We start from the raw sequence: 7,603 nt of genomic DNA, 5'->3' as shown, positions 1-7,603 counted from the left end.
CTTCATTCAGACGTCTGGATGCGTTTTGCGGATCCGATCCATCTATCAGTGGATCCGTAAAAATCATGCGGACGTCTGAATGGAGCTTTACAGGGGGGTAATCAATGACAGGGGGGTGATCAGGGAGTCTATATGGGGTGATAACCACAGTCATTGATCATGCCCCTGTAAGGCTTCATTCAGACGTCCGGATGCGTTTTGCGGATCCGATCCATCTATCAGTGGATCCGTAAAAATCATGCGGACGTCTGAATGGAGCTTTACAGGGGGGTAATCAATGACAGGGGGGTGATCAATGACAGGGGGGTGATCAGGGAGTCTATATGGGGTGATAACCACAGTCATTGATCATGCCCCTGTAAGGCTTCATTCAGACGTCCAGGATGCGTTTTGCGGATCCGATCCATCTATCAGTGGATCCGTAAAAATCATGCGGACATCTGAATGGAGCTTTACAGGGGGGTGATCAGGGAGTCTATATGGGGTGATCACCACAGTCATTGATCATGCCCCTGTAAGGCTTCATTCAGACGTCCGGATGCGTTTTGCGGATCCGATCCATCTATCAGTGGATCCGTAAAAATCATGCGGACGTCTGAATGGAGCTTTACAGGGGGGTAATCAATGACAGGGGGGTGATCAATGACAGGGGGGTGATCAGGGAGTCTATATGGGGTGATAACCACAGTCATTGATCATGCCCCTGTAAGGCTTCATTCAGACGTCCGGATGCGTTTTGCGGATCCGATCCATCTATCAGTGGATCCGTAAAAATCATGCGGACATCTGAATGGAGCTTTACAGGGGGTTGATCAATGACAGGGGGGTAATCAATGACAGGGGGGTGATCAGGGAGTCTATATGGGGTGATCAGGGGTGATCAGGGGCTAATAAGGGGTTAATAAGTGACGGGGGGGGGGGGGTAGTGTAGTGTAGTGGTGCTTGGTGCTACTTTACTGAGCTACCTGTGTCCTCTGGTGGTCGATCCAAACAAAGGGGACCACCAGAGGACCAGGTAGCAGGTATATTAGACGCTGTTATCAAAACAGCGTCTAATATACCTGTTAGGGGTTAAAAAAAACACATCTCCAGCCTGCCAGCGAACGATCGCCGCTGGCAGGCTGGAGATCAACTCTCTTACCTTCCGTTCCTGTGAGCGCGCGCGCCTGTGTGCGCGCGTTCACAGGAAATCTCGCGTCTCGCGAGAGGACGCGCCGGCGCGTCCAGGAGGAATGAATCAACCACCTCCAGGACGCGTCTGTGCGTACAGCGGTCCGGAGGTGGTTAATAAGGTTAAAAACACTAACACAGTGGTGGTGACCACACGGCAGGATAAAGGCAATAAAGCGCAAGTGAAAAAGGTATTTTTAGGGAGGTACTATAAAGTGCAGATTCAAGAGTACATAATTAAGTATTATACACACAGCCTAATGGTATGGCTATAAATAGTACAGATCAAATAACATGTAAAAAAATAAGCAATTCAGTATAATACAAAGTATATAGGCAGATATCTATATAGTACCAACCAAATAATTGCGTCCAGCATCAGGTCAGACCACCACCACGCCCCAACGCGCGTTTCGCCCCCTTGAGAAAGCTGAAGACAAAACGTGCATCAGGGTGTAGTAGTGGTCTGACCTGAGGCTGGACGCAATTATTTGGTTGGTACTATATAGATATCTGCCTATATACTTTGTATTATACTGAATTGCTTATTTTTTACATGTTATTTGATCTGTACTATTTATAGCCATACCATTAGGCTGTGTGTATAATACTTAATTATGTACTCTTGAATCTGCACTTTATAGTACCTCCCTAAAAATACTTTTTTCACTTGCGCTTTATTGTATTTATCCTGCCGTGTGGTCACCACCACTGTGTTAGTGTTTTTAACGTTATTAATTTATTTGTGTATGCCAATCATGTCTGCAATATATGTTTAATAAAAATGTGATACTATAATCGTGATGGATGTGTGATTAGCTTGTTATTTATTATTGAAGCACATATACTTCTATTGGTGTTCTGTGCTACAGATAGGGTCAGGTCTCTTTAGCTGTACACAGTGTTGTGTGTAGTGTATGTGTGATGTAGAGGCTGTGTTACAGTCAGGGTAAGCTCTATTAGCTGTATATGGTGTTGTGTGTAGTGTATGTGTGATGTAGAGACTGTGTTACCGCCAGGGTAGGCTCTCTTTAGCCGTACATAGTGCTGTGTGTAATGTATGTGTGATGTAGAGGCTGTGTTACAGTCAGGGTCCGGTCTCTTTAGCTGTACACAGTGTTGTGTGTAATGTATGTGTGATGTAGAGGCTGTGTTACAGTCAGGTTAGGTTCTCTTAGCTGTATATAGTGTTGTGTGTAGTGTATGTGTGATGTAGAGGCTGTGTTACCGTCAGGTTAGGTTCTATTAGCTGTATATAGTGTTGTGTGTAGTGTATGTGTGATGTAGAGGCTGTGTTACCGTCAGGTTAGGTTCTATTAGCTGTATATAGTGCTGTGTGTAATGTATGTGTGATGTAGAGGCTGTGTTACAGTCAGGGTAAGCTCTCTTAGCTGTATATAGTGTTGTGTGTAGTGTATGTGTGATGTAGAGGCTGTGTTACCGTCAGGTTAGGTTCTATTAGCTGTATATTGTGTTGCGTGTAATGTATGTGTGATGTAGAGGCTGTGTTACAGTCAGGGTAAGCTCTCTTAGCTGTATATAGTGCTGTGTGTAGTGTATGTGTGATGTAGAGACTGTGTTACAGTCAGGGTAAGCTCTCTTAGCTGTACATAGTGTTGTGTGTAATGTATGTGTGATGTAGAGACTGTGTTACAGTCAGGGTAAGCTCTCTTAGCTGTATATAATGTTGTGTGTAATGTATGTGTGATGTAGAGACTGTGTTACAGTCAGGGTAAGCTCTCTTAGCTGTACACAGTGTTGTGTGTAATGTATGTGTGATGTAGAGACTGTTTTACAGTCAGGGTAAGCTCTCTTAGCTGTATATAGTGTTGTGTGTAGTGTATGTGTGATGTAGAGGCTGTGTTACAGTCAGGGTAAGCTCTATTAGCTGTATATAATGTTGTGTGTAGTGTATGTGTGATGTAGAGGCTGTGTTACCGTCAGGGTAAGCTCTCTTTTAGCTGTATATAGTGTCGTGTGTTGTGTGTAGTGTATGTGTGATGTAGAGGCTGTGTTACTGTCAGGGTAAGCTCTCTTAGCTGTATATAGTGTTGTGTGTAATGTATGTGTGATGTAGCAGACTGTGTTACAGTCAGGGTAAGCTCTCTTAGCTGTATATAGTGCTGTGTGTAGTTTATGTGTGATGTAGAGACTGTGTTACAGTCAGGGTAAGCTCTCTTAGCTGTACATAGTGTTGTGTGTAATGTATGTGTGATGTAGAGACTGTGTTACAGTCAGGGTAAGCTCTCTTAGCTGTATATAATGTTGTGTGTAATGTATGTGTGATGTAGAGACTGTGTTACAGTCAGGGTAAGCTCTCTTAGCTGTATATAGTGTTGTGTGTAGTGTATGTGTGATGTAGAGGCTGTGTTACAGTCAGGGTAAGCTCTATTAGCTGTATATAATGTTGTGTGTAGTGTATGTGTGATGTAGAGGCTGTGTTACCGTCAGGGTAAGCTCTCTTTTAGCTGTATATAGTGTTGTGTGTTGTGTGTAGTGTATGTGTGATGTAGAGGCTGTGTTACAGTCAGGGTAAGCTCTCTTAGCTGTATATAATGTTGTGTGTAGTGTATGTGTGATGTAGAGACTGTGTTACAGTCAGGGTAAGCTCTCTTAGCTGTACATAGTGTTGTGTGTAGTGTATGTGTGATGTAGAGACTGTGTTACAGTCAGGGTAAGCTCTCTTAGCTGTATATAGTGCTGTGTGTAGTGTATGTGTGATGTAGAGACTGTGTTACAGTCAGGGTAAGCTCTCTTAGCTGTACATAGTGTTGTGTGTAATGTATGTGTGATGTAGAGATTGTGTTACAGTCAGGGTAAGCTCTCTTAGCTGTACATAGTGTTGTGTGTAATGTATGTGTGATGTAGAGATTGTGTTACAGTCAGGGTAAGCTCTCTTAGCTGTATATAGTGTTGTGTGTAATGTATGTGTGATGTAGAGATTGTGTTACAGTCAGGGTAAGCTCTCTTAGCTGTACATAGTGTTGTGTTGAAGATCCTGTCTGTGCCCTGTGGTGCTGTCAGGAGTGACAGATCCCAGATGGAACAGCTACTGTATGTGAGATTGAGTTTCTCACCAGAAAAGTCTTTGACTGCCTTCTAAAAGTCTTCAAAATGCTCTTCTAGATGCTCCTGGTCACTGGTACACAATGATAGCTCTGTGGGCACGCTGCTCTTACAATTCTTGTATTAATAATAATAAACCTATTTACTAAGGATGTGATGGGAGGATCAGCAATGAATCGTCTGCAGTTTAGTCAATGAGACCTGCTCCTCCAAGAACCGAGAAGAAGGAGGAATCTTCCTGGGAGCTGGTAAGTCACCTTTGTGTCTGTTATTTCCTCATTGTTCCCATTCTTAGCATATGAAGTTACAGAAGTCATCCACCATCACAGCCGTATACCTCACCACACTTCTCACATGTTGGAGAGTCTTACTCATTGCCGCTGGATTGTAACTTCTTCAAGAAAATAGATATGATATATATGTGTATGTATATATATATATTTGTATTAATATAAAGAACTACATATTACACCTGAACTACAATGACTATAGTAAAAATCCTTTCCCGCTAAATAATATATATATATATATCAGACACATATACATAGAAAAGACTATACACCACATATTCTCAAGTACACACACATAGAAATCACATAGACATACAAAGAGGTCAGATAGACACAGTCTGGCACTCTATGGGGGACTGAGTCTGATATTCTGAAGGATCTCACATCTTTACTGCACATTTCCTTACAATAGTTGTTTTTTTTATGAGAATCACATAAAACTCCTTCCCATGATAAGGAGAACCATACATGCCAGGGATGTAGGTCTACCCTGAGGCTGATGTATGGGAGCAGTCCAAGATCTGCAGTGCCCACTCAGGTGCCAGTGCCCCCCTAGAGCATGCTGTGACCCTCTGCTGCTTGCAGCTCCTTCCTCAGCCTCCACTCCTCTGTACCACCACCTAATTTAAACAATGTGCTGTTTCTGGAGCAGCCCCTCTGCCCAGCTTCACAGGAGATGGCAGCATGGACCAGAGGTGTAATTATCAGCCTGCTGTGTGTGGATGCACTGGGGACAGACCTCCCAAGTGGCCGTGATCTGAGGGTCGCCGTCAGGGGCCCAGTGGTCTGCCCTCTGCTCTATGGACTTACAGAGGATTATAGACAATGCAGGGATATTTACTGATACATTCATTCATTTCATTATCAGCTTGTAAGAGCCCACATTCTGCTCAAAGAGCGACCCGGAAATCAAAAATAATAATAAAATAATAAAGAAAATAAAAAAAACTATATATATATATGTGTGTGTGTGTGTGTGTGTGTGTAAAAAAAAGTTGAAGAGCAGCACACAAATCAAAGCTGGTGCAATACACACTTTACAAAGATCATCCTAGGACTAATAGGCGACCCGATAATACTGAGTCATTTTATTTCAACAGAAAGTTACTTTAATGTTGAAATACAGTATCAACACGTCCGTTTAATTTATCATTTATTAATAAATGAGAGAGAGAATTATATAATATTTTTGAGCATCAAGGAGATGAAATATTATAGGCACAGTCTACAGAAAACACTGTCCGATTATCAGTTTATTTCCACCACTCCTATTTATATTGCAGTTTAGGGAAATCGCATTTATTAGTATAGGAGTGATAATATTCATGATTAAATTATAAAAAAAATAATGTAATAAAATGAAGATCCTCAATGGATTAAATCAAATTGTTTTGTGGATTGATGCATATAATGATCCTGTAAGGATCGATTCTATTTCTTTTGCGCTAATGGAACTTTACTGGCGGTTTCTATATATATATATAATTCTTTACGGAAAGTATTAATGTGAACCAGCATTAACTTTTCCTGGAGAATAACTCTGGATTTTTAAAAAGCATTATTTATTTATGTATTTATATATTTATTTAGATGTGTATTTATGTGGTTATTTTTTATTTATTTCTATGTGTATTTATTTATTTATGTATTTAGTTATTTATTTATTTATATATATATATATCCTGATGAGAATAAAGGCTACAGGAGCTCGTGCTTCTACTTGGGATAGTATAGCAGCTAGTCACATAAGCACGATGCAGGATATGACACCATGTAATAGCACATTATAGGACAGGCTCCCTGGCTCCAGGTAATAACTATAATGGGCTGTTATTTTTGTTGATCGCTTAGGCCTGACACCCGGTGACCTCTGACTCAATTAAGATCATTTTGGATCATCCATGAAGTAGAAAATAAGGGGGAGCTCTTCCCGTTGTGTATGGGCTCAGATCACACACTGTGCAGACAGCTCCCTGGACTCATCAAGCCACAGCAGATCTACATGGCTGCAATGCTAATCTATCCATATGATACAATAAGTAGATTGTAGCCGTGTCATAAGAAGACATAGACATTGCTGGCACCTAATAAAGCAGTGACACCACCTATAGTATAAAGCGGCTGCAGACAGAAGCCATGTAGGATCACTGATAGGAGCCCATCGCCCTGATCCATATGGCCCATAGCCAAACACTGCCTTATTATTACTATTCTAACACGGTGGGAAGAATAGGATTCATGTAAATGTACGTCCAGGTCTCGCTGTGTAGGATGTTTGACAAGGAAAGCCTTTGTATAGTTCATGTATAGGCCCTTATACAGGGGTTTGTTATTATTTTGGGCTATTCACACAGCCCATGCTGGAACGTTATTCCTAGTTTTAGGAAACTTCTAAATAAATTTCTTCTGTATTTTCTTTACAAAATATTTGCCCAAAAAAAAAAAAAAAAAAGCTAATGTGAATTCTATCTGTTCATATCCATCTATTAATCTTTCTTACATCTAGTAACAATACATCCACTGAGTTAGAAGGGGGGAGGGGGGAAAAGAAAGAAAGATGATATATAAATAAAGAAAAAAGAAAGGTGATAAATACAGAAAGAAGGAAAGGAAGGAAGGAAGAAAAAAAAAGATAAAATAGATGAACGAAAGAAAAAAGATGATAGATAAATACAGAAAGAAGGGAAGGAAGAAAGAAAGAAAGAAAGAAAGATGATATATAAATAAAGAAAAAAGAAAGGTGATAAATACAGAAAGAAGGAAAGGAAGGAAGGAAGAAAAAAAAAGATAAAATAGATGAACGAAAGAAAAAAGATGATAGATAAATACAGAAAGAAGGGAAGGAAGAAAGAAAGAAAGAAAGATGATATATAAATAAAGAAAAAAGAAAGGTGATAAATACAGAAAGAAGGAAAGGAAGGAAGGAAGAAAAAAAAAGATAAAATAGATGAACGAAAGAAAAAAGATGATAGATAAATACAGAAAGAAGGGAAGGAAGAAAGAAAGAAAGAAAGAAAGATGATATATAAATAAAGAAAAAAAAAGAAAGATGATAGATAAATACAGAAAGAAGGAAA

The 7,603-nt window shown here is 40.2% G+C and overlaps 1 protein-coding gene across 4 annotated transcripts in view; it reads left to right on the top strand.

Moving 5' to 3' along the window:
• The first annotated feature begins 4,206 nt into the window (after window positions 1–4,206).
• SCRG1 (stimulator of chondrogenesis 1) overlaps window positions 4,207–7,603 on the top strand; it is a 200,609-nt gene continuing 197,212 nt past the window's right edge. For all 4 annotated transcript variants that reach the window (XR_005776373.1, XR_005776372.1, XM_040418674.1 and 1 more), the window contains exon 1: window positions 4,207–4,484. The gene's annotated coding sequence lies outside the window, so the exon portion shown is untranslated. The remainder of the gene's footprint in view (window positions 4,485–7,603) is intronic.

The sequence above is a fragment of the Bufo bufo genome, chromosome 2 (assembly GCF_905171765.1).
Source record: "Bufo bufo chromosome 2, aBufBuf1.1, whole genome shotgun sequence".
Lineage (NCBI taxonomy): Eukaryota > Metazoa > Chordata > Amphibia > Anura > Bufonidae > Bufo > Bufo bufo.
This window is presented reverse-complemented; position numbering and strand designations above follow the sequence as displayed.